The 18,965-nt window shown below is 41.7% G+C and overlaps 1 protein-coding gene across 1 annotated transcript in view; it reads left to right on the top strand.

Annotated features, from left to right (window-relative positions):
• The first annotated feature begins 232 nt into the window (after positions 1-232).
• Positions 233-18,965, top strand: part of SV2B (synaptic vesicle glycoprotein 2B) — a 280,257-nt gene continuing 261,524 nt past the window's right edge. The window contains exons 1-2 of the mRNA XM_006142669.3: positions 233-1,094; positions 2,376-2,490. The gene's annotated coding sequence lies outside the window, so the exon portion shown is untranslated. The remainder of the gene's footprint in view (positions 1,095-2,375; positions 2,491-18,965) is intronic.

Raw genomic sequence — 18,965 nt, forward strand, 5'->3', positions numbered from 1 at the left:
TGGACGGGCGGAGGCGAGGAGCGGGCACTGCGGTCTCGACCGAGCCCCAGCGCTACACCGCGGCTGCTCCCGCTCCACGACGGCCCTGCACACAGCCCGAGCCCGCCTGCGCATGCGCCAAAAGCCAGCCGGGGACGGGCGCCCTGGAGGGGCGGTTACGCCTACAAGCCCTCCTGTGAGTAAGCGCGAAGCCAAGAGCCCGGGCTAAGATTGCACGATAGAATTGTCCATCAATCTTCGTGAGGCCAATAGGGAGGCTCCTAGGCGGAGCACTCAGGTTGCTAAGGAAGGCTGTGGTTCACCGCTGTTGCTGCGCCGCGCGAAGCCACCAGAGTGTGGTGACTGGCGGTGGCTGCTCAGCCAATGCCCACCCACTGTCTCTGCTCTCCGGTCTCTAGAAAACGCCTTCCCTTGTGTGCCGGGTGCTTACCTGAAGTGTAACACTTACTACACGCACCGAAATGTTTTACTTTCCTACTTCCTCACCTTCAAATCCGGAAATGAGTGAGGCTCAGTCTTCTCTTGAGGCCAGCGCGCGGGAGAGACTTCGCTGGGTATTCAACAAGTGTTGGAGGGACGATGGCGCTGTAACGGGACAGGGTTGTGACAGTGCCTTCCGTGAGCTTTCGGCTTACTCCACCACCACGAAATCATACAGTCGCAAAGGACCTCGGAAATCATCTGCTGACTTTTGAGAGGCAAAAGGTGGTCCGTGTCCCCACGTTGGCCCAGGAGATGAGTCCACGGAGAAAAGTTCTTTATTTGGTAGTTACCTACTTATTTCAAAGTGCATTACAGGGGAAGATGCCTACCAGGACATGACTGTTTTACTGGTGTGACTTCTTAGGTCAAACAGAGAGTTGTGGAAACTGAGACTACTTAAAAATGCTAAGTTAAAAAAAATGGAGACTATAAAGTTCAAGAACGGACGGGCGAGACTAACTGATAGTGATTAAAGTGAGAACAGTGGTAACCCAGCTATTGGCTGGGAAGGAACCAGAGGAAACCGTTTGGGGTGCCCATTCTGCATTTTGATATGGATGGTGAATAACAAAGCTATATGCATGTGAAAAATTCATCCAGTTCTACTCGAGGTCAGTGCACTTTACACATTTTCAACATGTGTTTTCCATCAGATTTTTTAAAAGTATAGTTACAAGGTTCGTCACACACACACAAAATTTAAATGGCAAATATGGGACCAGCAGAAGTGTAATCCACTCTCACCCAATCTCTCTTTTTCATATTACTCGATTTTTTTTTTTCATAACATTATCCTGATACTATCTTGTATTTGTGTGTGTGAGATTTGGGCTTTCTCCCCTTTTAAGAGGTAAGCTCTCTAGAGTCATTTGTTTAACTCTTTCTCTCCTGAATCTATAATAGTGCCACTATACTCAGTAAGCACTCAATAAAGTTTTGCATGAATTAATTTGTACAGAAAGAGTTACTATGCGGTGCTTTCAAAGTGAGTGTTCCTGATATTAAAGATGTGTTCAGGCCAGCCTAGTGGTTAAGGGAGTTGGTTCCCACTTGGCCGACTGTGGTTCAAGCCTCAACCCCAGCAAGCTTGAAAAACATTCCAGGTGTGTGTATGTGCATGCCCAAAATGTCAATAGGATGGGACGTGGAGAAAGAATTGTTGCATGACAACACTGCATTGCAGTGTGCTTTCTCCCTCCCTCTTTCTTTCTGGTAAGCACATGTGCCCTCTGGCAATTAAATAAAAAAAAAAAAAAAAGATTTATTTGTCCAAGGAACATCAAATAGCTCTACACAGTGTGCCCCATTTCACAGAAAGAGATTTCAAGTTTAATCATTTTCTTACTTTCTTGACGTAAGTTTCAAGCCCAAGAAAGATGCCAGGGCCTTATCACATTTTGGGAGGGTTTTGTATCTCTGAACTATCTCTGAATTGTCTCTCCAGTTGACTTATCTCTCTAACTGATTTACACAGGTTATAAGACCTAAAAATAGAACAAGAATAAACACCGTTTTACAGAGAGTCCCTGAAAATGCCAAGGCAAAGAAAAAACAAAATCAACACAGTTCGACAAAGATTAATTTCTCTAAAGACCCATGTTCATAAAATCTTGACTTTTATAAATGAAGCAGCACTGGAACAAACTTGTCCCAGGACACTTCTTTTGTAACAGTGGATATTTTACTGCATTTGTGGTAGAATATTGCTTTGAGGGAAATTCTACTTTTGGACCCTTCCTTAGCATAAAGCTACCTACCGCAGCTCCAGTTCTGTGGCCTACCATGCAAGCCAGACCACAGGCAACAATGATGAGTTCAGGATTAGACACATGTCCCCAAACAGGCTGATTGGGTAAATAAGAGTAAATTCTATTCCCTGTTTGAATTCTCAGGTTTTCCTTGTTGATATCTTTGTCTTCCTTGATGGAATCTGAAAGGATGTGCTCATTGGCCATCTTGTTACCATGAGGAAAGAACATCTAAGAATGGAGTCAGCACACTGGAAAGGTAAGAGAGAGGAAGAAAACCAGTGTCTTAGTGATATTGGTTGAATTGCTAAATTCAGCAATACCTGAAGCTGAACCATGTAGACTTTTCAATTAAGTCAGTCAGTAAAGTCATTTAGAGTGGGGGTTCCTGTCATGTGCATCCAAAATAGTTCTAAATGATAGGCCACCCAAGAAGTGAGGATCTCTGAACAGCTCAAAAATCTGTCTCTTAGTTCAGCTAGCAAATAGCTACTGAGTATTTACTGCATGTGGGGCATTAGACTTGGTCCTGGGGTTACATGTGAAAAGCAAACTTCCTTTCCTTAAGGACCTTCACATTTAAGTGATGGAAACAGGCAAAGCAGCAAGAACTCAGACTGTAAGTGTCTTTAAACAAAGAGAAATACTTGTAGTTAAAGAGTGAATGTTCAAGAAAGACATCCAAGAGGATGAGACAGATATGCTGGTTCTTGGAAGACTGTCAACTGGGTAAAAGAATTAGGATCCTGCTGGAGGTTAGGGGGTGTTTGCACAGATGAGACTTTTCCAGAAAAGGGAAGAGCAAATTCAAAGACATGAAGGTATCAGAAACACAACACACAGGAGGAACTGGAGAGGGGAGCCAACAGGTGGCTTGGTCGTTAAGGCACTGGACTCCTACATGGCCAAGTAGGGTTCGAAGTCCTGGACCCTATGGCTTGAAAATCATGACAAGAGCTCCAAAATCAGCTCCAAAATCCTGGGGGGAGATTGAGGGAGAAGGGATTGTAGCATCGCTATCCCCCTTGGGAGTGATTTCTTATTTTCCTCTCTATGTCTCTCTCTGGCGAGCACCTGCATGCACCCTATAGACAAAGAAAGAAAAAGAAAAAAGCTTGAGGAGGAAGGGGTAGGAGGTTGCTATGGTCTGAATGTTGTATCCTCCACCCCCACCCCTCATGCTGTAATTCAATGTCCAGTGCTGCGGGGTTGGGAGGAGCCTAGTGGGAGGTAGTTGGGAGATGGGTGTGTATCTCTGATGAATAATAGATGACAGTACCCAGAAAAGCGCATGTTCTCACTAACTGGTTCCCACCAAAGCAGGTTGTTGTAAAAGCAAGTTAGTTGCCCACAGGTCTCTCTCTCTTTGCACCCACACTCTTTGACTTTACAGCCACCAAAACTGTGAGCTGAATAAACCTCTTTTCTTTATAAATCACCCAGTCACAAGTGTTCTGTAACTCAAACAGATTAAGACAGCATTGAAGCTGAGCAAGGGTAGCAAAGGCCAGTCTTTCATTAATGTGAATGCCACCATGTTATGGAATGTAGTCTTTATTCTAAAAGACCAAGAGGAAATCCCCAAAGATGTTAAAAATGAAACGATGACAAGGACAGATTTCCATCTTAGAAAAATCATCTTACCACCACATGCTTAGGCTGGGTTTAAGTGGCAAATGATGGGGACTGGGCAATCTGTAAGAGGACCTTGGCTTCAGGTAGGAAGTTCTGCTGTACAAAGCTGAATCTTCTCTTTTGGGGGAAAAGGTAATCTTCCTTCCTTAATGTCAAGCCCAACACTATCCAGTATATGTGAGCCATAGATATGATTTAAAATTTTCTTGTATCCACATTTGAAAATTAAAAGGCAGGGCTGGCAGGTGGCGTGCTGGTTAAGGGCGCTGGATTCCCACATGATCAACCATGGTTCAAGTTCCAGACCTGGAAGCTTGCTTTCTCACTTTCCTCTCTTTCTTCCTCTCTCACTCTGTCCCTCTCTGGTCAAATTAAAATAAATAAGTCAATAAATAAAGTTAAATAAAATAATTCTAAAAATAAATTTAAAAAAGGCAAAATTAATAATATTTTATTCTGTGAAGTAAACTAAAATATTAACAATTTCAACATGTAATCAATATAAAATTCATTGAGATATTTTACTTTCTACCAGTCACAATAAGTCTTCAAAGTAATCTAGTGTATGTATGTGTTTTGGATTTTTATTTGTTTGTTTGTTTTTACAGTTTTTGCCAAAGGGTGCATGCACTGGCTAAAGAGAGACAGAGAGACAGTGAGAGGGAAAGTGAGAAATCACCCCTAGGGATGATGCCCGTGCCGCAACCCCTTCTCCTGCATTCTCCTCCTGGGATTTTGTGCACACATGTGCATGCATTCAACATAATTTCCAGGCTGTCAGGCCCCAGACTCGAACTGCAGTCAGCCATGTAGGAGTCCAGCACCTTAACCACCTCATCACCTGCTGGCCCCTCTAGTGGATGTCTTAATGTTTATAGCACATCTGAGTTTAGACTAGTCACATTTCAGATGTCCAAAACCAGTGTGGCTGAAGGCTACTGTACTGAATAGCAAAGTTCAGGCTGGTTCTGACGCAGATCCTCTCTCTGGGAATTCCTTTCAAACCTCAACATGTGCCTACAGCCATAATTCCTGCACTGTATCTCTTTTGCTTATTTATTTTCCTCGACAACCTTAGGCTGGCACTATTGCCTCCTTTTTGCAAGTAGCACAGGTTTAGATTGCGTATGTTGTTCCAAATCACATAGCTACTGATTGGCACAGTTATCTTCTGAGGAATGGAAATGAAAGGAAATTGCCAAATCCAATTTAGAATAATACTCTGAAGAGCTCTTCCCTGGTTTGGCCCCCTCACTCCTCCTCTCCCCTTATTCATTTAAAACTGTGAATGCTCAGTCTGTTTACAAAGTGCTCAGTAAAGAACTACTTCAGCAACAAATCTGTTGTTCAGGATATACTCATTCCTATAATATAGTTTAAAATTCTGCAGGCCAGCAGGCATGAGGTTAAGGGAGCTGGATCCCACAAAGCTGACTGTGGTTCCAAGTCTCAGGCTGGGCGGTTTGAAAATCATACCAGGTGTGTGTGCGTGCATGCCCAAAATCCTGAGAGGAGAATGGAAGAGAAGGGGTTGCAGCGTAGCCATCCCCCTCCCCTGGAGGGTGATTTCTCACTTTCTCTTCCTCTTGCTCTCTGTCTCTGTTTCTTTCTGGTGAGCACACACGCCCTTTTACAAAAACTAAAAAAATTCTACAGGCACAAACTAAACAAAGAAATGGATTAGAGTTTTATGCTGCACTACAAATAAACGTGCAGTAAATGGCATTTATCTTTATGATGATTACCAAGCCGGATCGTATTATCATTTTTAGGGACCTTGATGCATTCTCATTGCAAATACCCCTCCAAACTGGTTGTACTCATTTATGATTTACATCCTTGTTATCAGGGCATTAGAGTGCATAACCTTTCCGATCTAAGTTCTTATATAAAACAGAAAGACCAGGGTTTTAGAAACAGTCAGGGGCCTGGTTCTATGGCCTATTGATTAAGGGAGTTAGATCTTACATGCTGACTGTGGACTAAATCTTCACCCAGCAGCTTGAAAATGCTGGGTGCCTGTGCATATGTGCTCTAAATCCCAACAGTGTGGAGGAACGGAGGAGAAGGGATTGCAATGTGACCATGTCTCCTTGTAGGGTGCTTTCTCCCTGTCTCTCTCTGTCTCTCTGTCTCTCTCTGGTGAGTGCATTTACTCTCTGGCAAATAAAATAAAACAAAAATTGTAATAAATACATAAAATAGAAACAGGATGAGTGTGGATCCTAGATGCTCAATTTTTTCTCAATGAAGGGTCTTTTCCCCCCATAGCCACACTATGGACAAATATGTAAAACAGCATGTGTGCAGCCGTTAATGTATCGGTACAATGCAAGTGCTCTGCCCAATTTACCTCTTCCACTTTCCCTTTAAAGACAACAAGATAAAAATAGAAGCATTGAAAATAATTATAGATACTGGAGACTGGGAGGAGGGTGGGAGAAGGAGGAGAGTGTAAGGAAAGAAATTAAGCAGGAAAGTAGAGAGACAAGACATTTATTTATGGGACACAGAAATGGATTATTATCTGTTGATGATAATGTGTTTTGTATCCTCAACTGGACTGGTGTGAAGTGAATTCATGTTGGGTAAATTCAACTTAGAGGCTAAGTGAGGTATAGTGATTAAATGTATAAAATAAATTAAATAATTTTTAAAAAGACCATCTAGGAGGGACCAGCAGTTAGCGTAATAGCTATGTCGCTGGACTCCCATGTAGTCGACCGTGGTTTGAGTCCCAGACCCGGTGGCTTAAAACTCACGCCGGGCGCGTGTGCGTGCATGTCCAAGATCCTGAGAGGAGAATGGAGGAGAAGGGATTGCGGCGTGGCCATCCCCCATGGGGGTGATTTTTCGCTTTCTGTCTCTCTGTCTCTCTCTGACTGTCTGTCTGGCAAGCGCACATGCCCTATAGCAAAAACCTCTCCAAAAATAAAAAATAAAAAAGACCATCTAGGAGTAGATGTGATTATGCAGAAAAAGGAACACTACAGAAAGCTGGGAAAGATGCACACTGTTACAACTGTAATAGACAATTTCCAACAAAAAGTACACACGGCCATGTATTGACTTCTTCAATAGACATGGCAGCTATCCAGATTTCTGTCTTTAGCGCCTCCTAATTAATATATGCCAGATGTACTGCTTATTGATAGACAATTTATTTAATTTCTGAAACTCTTTCTATTCTCCATAATAGCCCTTCCACCAAAAGGTTTGCTTAAAGGCCGATCATGGGACCAAATCAAGCTTCTAAAGTTTTATTTTCAGTGGCAGAAGGGAAAGGGGTTGTTGGGTTGATAGAAAAGAGGGGAACACAAAAGCCTCAGGATTAAGGGACCACCCTGGTCTCAAACAAAGTTATCACAATTATTTCTCAGCCTGGAGTCAAGGGGATTTAATTTTAGGAGTATAAAAGGGTCTAGAGATTCCCTCGTAATAAGTGCAACAGAAAACCAGAGTCACTTTTTGGGGTAACATTATGTTGATTTAGCTAGGTTTGATTTGGTATTTATTTTACATGTAGGTTCTAGTTTAGAGAAGATGGGAGCTGTTATTCTGCATCCGGAGAGATTTATGGGCTGGCTCAAGTAGCACACATTTCCTCCTATTGCTTTTCTCTTTATGCTCAGCCTTCTCCAGTTTATTCAGCTGCTCTCATAATTATCCCCAATTATTTATAATGGTAGGTTTCTGAAGCTGGAATTAGAGAAACACCATGTTTTTTTGAGCCCTAAACACTATTTAATGGAAATGGACTCTAACAACTTATGTGAAGCCTAAGCTTAGGTTTTCATGGTTAGGTTTTTTTTTTTTTTTTTTTTTTTTTTTTAATCTTTAATACAACATTTTTTCCCAAAACCATATGAAATTTGCACTGCATAGAAGAAAAGTCCTTATTTACATACAACCATTTATATTAACTGCAGTTTCAACAAAACTTAAACCAGATTTTCTGAAGGTGCTTTCCTTGAAACATTACTTCCTGGAGCTCTCCATTCATCAGAAAAAGCATTGTCTGTTTAAATGAATACAAGAAATGCTTTATTCAACATTTCTTCCTCTTGAGGATTCACTATACATAACTGTATTACATTTTTAGGCTCAGAGAAGTCCTGCATTTAAAAAAGTATCTGTTTAGCTTTATTTAATCCTATATTTCTCAAATTTATTTGCCCTTGAAAGCAATTCCTCTTGGAAAAATATTAATAAATTTTGATATATCTCATTGCACCAAAAACACATTTTGAGGAATAATACCTGAATCCATTCAACCCATCTTCTAGAGAGAAGGGTATTTTTTTTTTTTTTTGAGAGAGAGAGATCTTTGCTATAGGGGTTGTGCACTCATCAGAGAGATAGAGAAAGACAGAGAGACAGAAAATGAGAAATCACCCCTCATGGGGAATGATCACACCACAATCCCTTCTCCATTCTCCTCTTGGGATTTTGGGCACACATACGCATGTGCCCAGTGTGAATTTTAAGCCACCAGGTCTGGAACTCAAACTGTGATGGACTACATGGGAGTTCAGCAACATAACCATTACACCGTCTGCTGGTTACAAGAGAAGGGTAGATATTCCTGATTCTGAGGCACCTCTTATGCATCATTATAGAAAGTTTGTTTCCACCACTCCCATTCATGTGTTGAAGCTCTAACCCTTAATTTGACAGTATTAGGAGCAGGGACCTTTAAAGGTAATTGGGTTTAGATAAAGTCATTGGTGTGACTGCATCATGTGTTCAGTGCCTTAATAAGAGGAAGAGACACCAGCATGTCCTTTCTATGCTATGTGAGGATACAGTTCAAAGGCAGCTGTCTATAAGTCAAGAAGTCCTCACCAAGAACCCAGTCTGCCAGCACCTTTGTCTTGGGCTTCTTGGCCTTCCAAACTAAGAGAAATAAATACCCAGGCTTTATTGTTATTTGCTTTCTGTGGTTTTGCTAGAGGGTGCATGCCCTTGACAGAGAGAGAGGGAAAAGAAAAAGCACCCCCCATGGGGCATGATCACACTACAATCCCTTCTCCTCCATTTCTCCATCCGTTCAGGATTTTAGGTCTGTATGCTCATGCACCAGTGTATCACCAGATCTGGGACTCAAACCTCATGGTTGATCATGTGGGAGTGTCCAGCACTTTAATCACCATGCCACCTGCTGGTCCCATTTTTAAAAATTATTTATTAATTTTACTTATTCATTGATTTAATTAGAACTACTTTTAAAAAAAAGAATTATTTTATTCATTGTCATTTAATTTATTTTTTGAAGTTAACCAGAGTGAGACAGAGAGAGAGAGGAAAAAAGTGAGAAAGCAATCTGCCAGGTCCGGGACTTGAACTGTAGTCAGCCATGTGAGAGTCCAGCTACCTTAACCACCAAGCTACCTGCTGGCCAGCCCTTGAACTTGTTGAAGTCCTTTGGTAATAACCACTTCAGCAGATAATCCCCAAGTAATTGAGATCCAATGTTGATTTACAAAAACTAAGCTGTTTATTCCCTACCTAAACACAAATTTCCACTCAAAGCTTACAACTTTCAGCATGCAAACAGGCCTTCTACATCACTGAGAATACCAGTACTGAGTGCCAAAAGGCTCTTTTACTCATCTTGTCCAAATGGTATTTCATTTACCTAACCCTCCTGCTTAATATTATTTATTTCAATCTCCTACAAAATTTGGCTTTATAATTTAAACTTTCTGTTTTATGTCTTTACTCCTGATCTCTGCCTTCAAACTTTTTCTTTTTTTTTTTTTTTACAAAATTATTTTATTTAACTTTATTTATCTTAATTTGACCACAGAGGGACAGAGTGAAAGAGAGAAAACGAGAGAGAGAGAAAGTGAGAAAGCAAGCCACCAGGTCCGGGACTCAAACCATGTTTCAGTGCCTTAACCACCATGCCACCTGTTGGCCCCTTGACTTGCTTCTAATGGGAAAAATGAGGTAGAAGTATTTCACACTGGTCTCCTGCATGGCTGATCATGGTTTGAGTCTTGGACCTGGTGACTTGCTTTCTTACTTTTTCTCTCTCTCTTTCTGGCAAGTATGTATGCCCTATAGCAAATTTTAAAAATAACCATAGTGCTAAATAAAAGTAAATAAATAAATCTTAAGGGGGTCAGCAGGCAGTGTAGTGGTTAAGGCACTAGCCTCCCACATGACTGACTGCAGTTCAAATCACAGACCTGGCAGCACGAAACACACTCTAGGCATGTGTGCCAAAAATCCCAGGAGGAGAATGGAGGAGAAGAGATTGAGGTTTGGCCATCCCCCTTTGTGGGGTAATTTCTCACTTTTTTTTCGTCACTGTTTCTCTCTCTCTCTCTCGCAAGCACACACTATGGAAAAAAAAAAGGGCAAGAAAGAAAAGGAGCAAGTTAGGTCTAGCCCACCTTTCAGAAGAGAAGCTACACAGAGGACTGAATTTTAGGGGTTGAGGAGCATTGGAGAACATTTGGGAAGCTAACTATAAGAGTTGATTCTCTAGCTCTCTATTGATTTATAAAATATTCTGGGTACATCTCAAGGCCTTCAAAAATCTTACTTCCAGCCTAACTCTATAGTCCAATGTTAAAAGAATCCAGATCATCCCACATGGCTGGCCACAGTTCAAGACCTGGCCCCTGTGGCTTACAGGACATGCTGGACATCATACTTATCCTAAAATAATCTGACCACAAATATAAAACTATATGAAATAAATTGTTATTTTACCACTATGGAATCTCTAACATGAAAGTGTATTCTAGAGGAGAAAAAGGTTTTATAAAAAATAAAATATTGCAGGGACCAGCAGTTAGCGTAATGGCTATGTTGCTGGACTCCCATGCAGTCGACCACAGCTTGAGTCCCGGACCAGGTGGCTTAAACTCACGCCAGGCACGTGTGTGTGTGTACCCAAGATCCCAAGAGAAGAATGGAGAAGAAGGGATTGCGGCGTGGCCATCCCCCCGGGGGATGATTTCTCACTTTCTGTCTCTCTGTCTCTCTCTGTCTTTCTGGTGAGCGCACGCGCCCTATAGCAAAAACCTCTAAAAAAAAAATAGTATAAAAAATATTTATTCTACTCTTTAAAAAAAAATGTGTGGGGCCAGCTGGTGGCATGGTTTAAGGTGCTGGACTCCCATATGGTCAAGTGTGGTTTGAGTCCCAGACCTGGTGGCTTGCCTTCCTCACTTTTCTTCTCTCTCTGGTCGAATTTTAAAAATAATGATAATGGTGATGTTTAAAATTTTTAGAAATTTGTATATATACATGCCCAAAGTCTCCACAGGATGGAGAAATGAAGGAAAGGTGATTGTGGCATGACCATGCCCCACTAGGGTGGGGTGGGTCTTTCTCTCTCTCTGTCTCTCCATCTTTCTGATGAGTACATGTGTCATCTGGCAATTAAAAAAATAAATCTCAGCCCATAATAATATCAGCCCAAAGTCCAGACTCTCATAATCTAAAGGAGGTTCAACTGTAACTGAGTCTCCTTGGTTGTATTTAAGTATAGCTCCCTGAGGACAGTTCTTAATCACTAACCTGTGAAAGTTGTGAAATAGGCAGTAGATCTTCCCTCCCCTCTCAACACACACACTCACATGATGCACAGTGGTGGCACAGGCATAGGATAATCCTTTAAACATTTCTCTTCAAAAAAAGATGGCACAGAGGGCACAAAGGCACCACTAGTTCATGGCAACTCTGAAATCCATCCTGAGAGAGATTGTGAGTTCCTCAGTTAGGACTCAATCCTATTTCTGCCCAGGAGTGATTCTCTTAGATGTTTTTGTTTTTAGTGGCCAGAGGTTGTGTTAACTCATGGGGAACGGGGAAGAAGAGAGAGAGAGAGAGAGAGAGAGAGAGATGGAAAGCATGCTCGTGTCTTGATCTCTCTTCCTCCATTTCTCCATTCCATTAGGATTTGGGGCATGCACTCTCATGTGCCCAGAGCAGGCTTTCTAGGCATCAGGCTCAGGATCCAAATCGTGGCTGGCCATGTGGGATCTGATTCCTAACGCACAGTATTTACCTACTATGCTATGGAGCCAGCCCTCTCTTAGATCTTGATTTCACTCTCTGAGTTGTTTTTCCTTTTTAATGAAAGTAGCAAGTATTTACAACAGAAAAGTTTTCTCAGTATGCTTTTCTCTTATAGAAATTTAGGAGTCCAAAGGTCTCTTTTCATTTTGTACTAGTTCAGACTCTTTCAGTTCAAACTGGTGATGTTTTCACTGATATAATTATTTTAAATATTTACTGCATCTCCTGTGAATTTATTGGAGGAGATCCACTAGGGTCACACTTACAAGTCTCTTTGATATAAACTCTTTTCTGCTTTGGACTTTTGCTGAGAGACAATACCCTTAAGCTTCTTTGAAGGGCTGTTATTTGAGAGGATCCATTCAACACACCCTTAAAATCTTTAAATTATTTTATTTTTGACCAAAGAGTACTATAAGACACACCTATAAGCTTTCTGAAGTCTTAACCAAAGATTTTTATGAACACACCTTGGCTTTTCTTTAGACTAGATTTCCATAGTAGTACCCAGGATTTGATATATTCTCAAAAATAGATATATAATTTTTTGAGAGATTTTTGCCATACAGCACGTGCACTCAATGGGAAGACAGAGAGAAACAGAGATAGAAAGCAAGAAATCACCCCCACCCCCAGAAGGATGGCCACGCCACAATTCCTTCTCCATTCTCTTCTCAGGATTTTGGGCACACACAGACATGCCCTGTGTGAGTTTTAAACTGCTGGGTCCAGAACTTGTATCGTGGTCTACCACGTGAGAGTTCAGCACCTTAACCACTACTCCACCTGCTGGCCTCCAGAAATAATTTTTAAATGTTAATACCATTTGCTATCTAAAGAGGCTGAGAATTTCTAAACCTACCTCCTTGTGTGTACATGCCCAGAATCCTGAGAGAAGAATGGAGGAGAAGAGATTGTGGAATGGCAATCCTTCCTGGAGGGTGTTTTCTCACTTTCCGTCTCTCTGTCTCTCTCTCTCTTTCTTTCCAGCGAGTGCACGTGCCCTATAGCAAAAATCTCTCAAAAATAAATACAAACAAACAGCTTTTCCAACATCACTCTCTCCTTTGTTCCAAGGAAATTCCAACATTTTAGTCTTTTGACTGCATTGGCATCCCACTCTTGGTAAGTCTGTGTTAGTTATTCATTGCTATGTAATAAATTGCTGGCAAATTTGTCAACTTAAAACCACAAACAATCGTTATCTCATACAGTTTCTGAAGATCAGAAGTCAGGAATGGCTTAGTGTGCTTCTGGCTCAGGATGTCTCACAAAGTGGCAATGAAACAGCAATGGGACTTCTAATCCCTAAAGACTTGACTGGAGTTGGAAGATCTACTTCCAAGTTCCTCCTTTGGCTTCTGATCAGACATTTCAGTTTCTCACTGCATGAGACATTTCATGACTTTTCCCAGAGTGAGTGATCAGAGGGAGAAAGAGAGTAAAAACTTTATTACATTTATGCTTTAGGCTCCACATCACACCGTCACTTGTGCTAGTTTGTTCCTTAGAAGGAAGTAGTATGGTGGTTAAGGCTTTGGATCCCATATGGCCAACTCCACAGTTCTAGTCCCAGCCTCAGCGGCTTAAAAGCATTGTCAGGTGGGGCCAGTGGGTGGTGGGATACAGGCACTGGACTTCCATGTGGCTGACTGTGGTTCAAGTTCCAGACCTCGTCGCTTGAAACTCACAGAGAAGGTGTGTGCATGTGTGCATGCCTAAGAGGAGAATAGAAGAGAAAGGACTGTGGTGTGGCCATCCCCACTGGGGGGTGATTTCTCTCTTTCTCTCTCTATCTCTCCACATGTGCCCTATGGCAAAAATCTCTGAACACAAACAAGCGAAACAAAAAAACAGGCCAGGTGCATGTGTGTGGGTGCCCAAAATCCTGAAAAAACAATAGAGAAGGACGGATTGTGGCATGACCATTCCTCCTACCTGGTTTTTCCCTTTTTCTTCATCTTTCTCTCTCTCTCCCAAGTAAGCACAGTGTGCCCTATGGTGAAAATTTTTAAAAAGTAATAAATTTCACATCTATGTCTCAATTTGTGAAGCCCATTAAAACTTGTGAAAGACCTATTTAACTTTGTTTTCTTCCCCTTTTTGGTTTTAATTTCAATTTGATGGATCTCCATCCCTTTAGCTAGAGGAGGCCCCCCGTTAATGCACTTGAATCTTCACCTACAGGCTCTCGTGGGTGGGTAATTCCCAGCTGAGCTGTGACTGGAGCCCCATGTGTGGAGGACTTTGGCCTCAGCATACATTCGAGACAAAGCTCATGACATAAGATACCCTTTAGATGGCGTCATTTCAGCTGGTCTCTTGCAAGTGGATATCACGTTATTTGGAAATCTGTCTTACTTCCCTTGGTTTTGTTCCTGAGGATCCCCATCTCTCTCTTTTCATTTTGAGTTCAACGCTACCTCCTGATTTTCTGCATTAAGGATTCAGTTACAGAAAGACAGTAGGCATATAAAATAACTCTCTCTCATACACTCATGATGAGCCTGGTTTTACAAGCGAGCCCAACCCCATCTAACTTCAGCTGGGTTGCCAAGTCAGAGAGGAGGCTCAAAATAACTTTTATGCGGGACCTTGGCCTGTCCGTGCTAACAGTTAAACATTCCAGTTTGTCATTTGTCTCTGACTTGCTTTCCCAAATGCTTCCATTGAGTTATGCCACTTGTCACCTGCTTAGTATGTGACACTTTATCTGCCAAGACAAATGTCATATTAGAAAAGCCTTCCAGTGAATGAGAGCCATGAAGGATTACAACACAAAAATTTGGGCTTTTTCTTTTATTTCACTTTCTAATTCTGCTTTCAGACCTCGCCTGTTGCTGGGGCTGGCTGGATATTTTACAATATATGGGCAAGTTGCATTTAGATGACAGAAACAGACCCTGCAATAATGAATCCTGATTGGTGGGGCAGACTGCTCTTGAAAGTCAAAAGCCCTGATAGTAAATTTGATCAAAAGAAATAACAATGATTAAAAACAAATGTTCACAAATGTTATGGAGCTACCAAAAAAATGAGGTCACTGATTTTCAGTGCATGTCTATAGATTTCTCACAATCATAATTTTTTTTAATTAAGTGAACTAACTTATTTTGAAAGTGAGAAGCTGACAAATTTGGTTAGGGCCAGGAATAGCAGGCAAGCATCAATGTGCCTTAATAGAAAGATTTCAGAGTTGTAAACTGCTTCTGCTAATAAATTTCAGGGCTGGGTTATAGCCTCGTGCTTTCTCACACCCAAGAAGCCTCTCCTTTTCTGAGTCAAAGTAAAGGTCAGTGTATCCAGATTTTGGTAAAATCTCCAAACTCCTGGGACCAGCCAGGAGACTTGGTGGCTAAGGAGACTGGATCCCACATAGTCAACTACCTGGTTCATGTCCTAGACCCAGCTCAAAAACATGCCACATGTATGTGCATGCTTGCACAAAATCTAAGGAGAGAATAGAGGAGAAGGGATTATGGAATGGCCATTTCCCCTGGGAAGGGTTGTTTTCTCACTTACTTTCTCTCTTTCTCTCTCTCTCTCTTCCCCCCCTCCCCTGAGTGCACACATGGGTAATTTTAGTTGTCAAGGATGTACTGGGTCCTCAGAAAAGTCATGAAATATTTTTCTGTGCAAAAATGCATCACAGGGGCCATCAGGTGGCCTGGTAGTTAAAGGCGCTAGATTCCCACATGATCAACCATGGTTTGAGTCCTGGACCTGATGGCTTGCTTTCTCACTTTCTCTCTCTCTCTCTCTCTGTCCCTCTCTGGTCAAATTTAAATAAATAAATAAACAAACAAACAAAATAATTCTTTAAAAAAATAAATGCATCATGACTTTTTCAATGGACCAATACTTTCTCTTTTCATGGAGAATGAGGGAGTTGGGTAATATCACGAGTCCATAGAAACAAGTCAAATCCATGAAAGCAAAATTTCATGGAAGTTTTAAAAAAACAGATCTGAGGGGCCAGCAGATGATGTAATGGTTATGTGGCTGGACTTCCACATAGTTGACCGCAGCCCAAGTCCCAGACCTGTCAGCTTAAAAAAACTCACTCCAGGCACATGTGTGTGCATGCCCAAAATCCAAGAGGAGAATGGAGGAGAAGGGATTGTGACGTAGATACCCTCCCGGGGGGTGATTTCTTGATTTCTGTCTCTCTGTTTCTCTCTATCTCTCTGGCAAGCACAAGCACCCTATAGCAAAAATCTATCTCTTAAAAACAAGGGGGAGTGGCTGGCAGGTAGCATGGTGGCTAAGGGCACTAGGCTCCCACATGGCCAGCTGCAGTTCGAGTCCCAGACCTGATGGCTTGCTTTATCACTTTCTCTCTTTCTCTCTCCCCCTCCCCCTCCCTCTGACTCTGTGCCTCTCTGGGTCAAATTAAAATGGATAAATAAGCTTAAATAAAATAATTCTTTCCCAGAAGGTGGCAGGGGCAGCAGATGGCATGGTGGTTAAGGTGCTGGATTCCTGCATGGCCTACTGTGGTTCCAAGTCTTAGACCTGGCAACTTAATAATATTAAATAATAAATCAATAAAACATTTTTTAAAACCAGATTTGATCATGTAACTCTTCTGTTTGAAATGCTCCAAATGCTCCATAGTTTTCATGTTTAAATCCAATTGCATAGCTCAGCACCCCATACCCCCTGAGATCTGGCTTCTGCTCAACTCTCCACCCTCTTGCTTCTACCCACTTTCCATCCCTGGGGTCCTGCTGGTCAGAACCAATGAAGATTTCTCGTTCTGTGCCTAGGCATGTGCTGCTACAGCCAGTGTCCCCTTCCTTCTTCAGCCGCTCAACTGCTACTCATCCTGACAGCTCTCACTTACCTCTGCTTCCCACCTTCCTTACTCTGCAAAACACACACACACCCTCAAAGAGTTCCTGAGAATCCTATTTAGGTACTCTTCCGGGGACTTGCTGAGCATCCCACATTTGCCTTTATATATCTCACAACAATGGTTTTGTCTGTTTCCCCCTCTAAAGAGAGCCCCCCTACACCTCCTTTATGTATCTCCAGCTCTTAGATCAGTCCTCACACAGAGTAAGTACTTAATAATTTTTATTAAATAAGAGAATAATTAAATTGCCCATTTCCGTTTCTGGAACACACTGTGCTTCCGATCAATGAGTCCTGTGTTAGAAAGAATAAATGGCTCTAGGGCTCTCAAAAGGACTTTCTAGTATGGAGAGATGTACAGGTCAGCCCAGAAGACTGCATGACCATGAAATAATTAACCAGGAGCCAGATACTGTCTTGGGCACTGTAACATATATTTTCTCATTTATTTATTTATTTTTACAAATTATTCATTTTATTATTATTATTATTATTATTATCTAATTCACCAGAGAGAGACAGAAAGAGGGAAAGTGAGAAAGCAAGCCACCAGGTCCAGGACTGCAACTGCAGTAAGCCATGTGGGAGTCCAGCACCCTTAACCACCATGCCACCTGCTGGCTCCTCTTTTAATCTTTATAACAACTTTCCAGTGTAAGTCTTCTTCTCTCCATTGTATGGATAAACAAACTGCCCAGAGCTCAAGCAGCCAGGCAGCTTGCTTTCTCACTTTCTCTCTCTCTCTCTCTGATTCTATCTGATCAAATTTAATAATAATAATAAACAAAACATTTTTAAAAACCAGATCTGATCATGTAACTTTTCTGCTTTAGATTCATTTCCAGGTCTATTTTATTCTAAAATCCTATTCTCTTTCCAGATGGCATGGATGTACAATTTTCTTTTCTTTGGGATGTTCTGGGTCGCTTCTGTCTTTTGAAAGAAACAAGTACAGTTTATTGAGAACTACAGAGCCTCATTCTGTATGGAATTTGAGCATGAGGTGACCTTGACAGCCCTTGACCCTAATCTCTGAATTTACTCATCAGTTCAGATCTAGAGAAAAAGGTTGACCTAGGGCTGATGGGGGAAAACTGAACCCAAAATAAGCGTTTTTATTTAATTTTTAATTTTTTTGCTATAGCACACACACCCTTATCAGAGAGAGAGGGAGAAAGTGAGAAATCACCCCCTCAGAAAGGATGACTATGCTGCAGTCCTTTCTCTTCCATTCTCCTCTTGGGATCTTAGGCACTCTCGCACACACGCCTGGTGTGATTTCCAAGCCGCCGAGATGCAAACCACACAGTCAGCCTCGTAGGATCCAGCCCCTTAACCTCCATACCACCTACCGGCCCAAGAGTAAGCTTTGGACAAAACATTTTCCTTTTGTTTAAGTCTCTACAAACCATGTCATTGTCATGTTTAGTAGTACCTACACTAGTTGTATTAATATTTCAGTTTTGTAGCATCTCACATTACGGGTATTATTCAATGATATGAAAACATTTGTATTTTCATTTTGGATGTCTTACATCTTTCCTGAGTTCCTGGGGACAGTGGAGAACAGAATTACACAGGTACTGTTCCATTTACGTGACTTTACGACTGTTTCCGCTACAGTAGCACCAATGAGGTTTGGCCAATGGCTGGAATTCCAGTGGCCCGCCCAGGTTTTTCCTCTCTGGCATATTAGAATTGCTCTTTTTCCCCAGGGCAGTTGACTCCAGTCCACTGGACTTTATGAAACCAGCTGCACCTTGGCAAGCTCTGGCCTGGGATTAACTTAGCAGGGAGGTTATTCTGAAATTTTTCTGACTCATAACTTCGGGGCTAACTCTGAGCACCAAGCCCCAGCCCCGCCCTCTTTTGCTTTTGCTCTGTGCTGATTCACACTGGGTTGGGATTTTATTGTCAACAGTCATAATTGTGGATGGGTGGAACTTGGATTTTAAAGATGACAGGAGAGCAAGTCTAGGGCTTCTGCTAACTTTGTTATTAGTTGTGTTATTTTTCCTAATTAAAAATAAAAAAGGAAGAAAAATAAAGGGAGGGTAGAAGATAGGGAGAAAGAAAAAAAAAAAGGAAAAAAAATGACACCGACCGAGCTGAAACCTATTCTCTTCCACCGTCTGTATTTCCCCTAAGCCTTTGGGAAGGCTTGTCCTTGACCTAGTTCTCATGAGATGAGGTGTATAATAGAAA

Source organism: Tupaia chinensis, unplaced genomic scaffold (genome assembly GCF_000334495.1).
Source record: "Tupaia chinensis unplaced genomic scaffold, TupChi_1.0 Scaffold000078_1, whole genome shotgun sequence".
NCBI classification, from domain to species: Eukaryota; Metazoa; Chordata; class Mammalia; order Scandentia; family Tupaiidae; genus Tupaia; species Tupaia belangeri.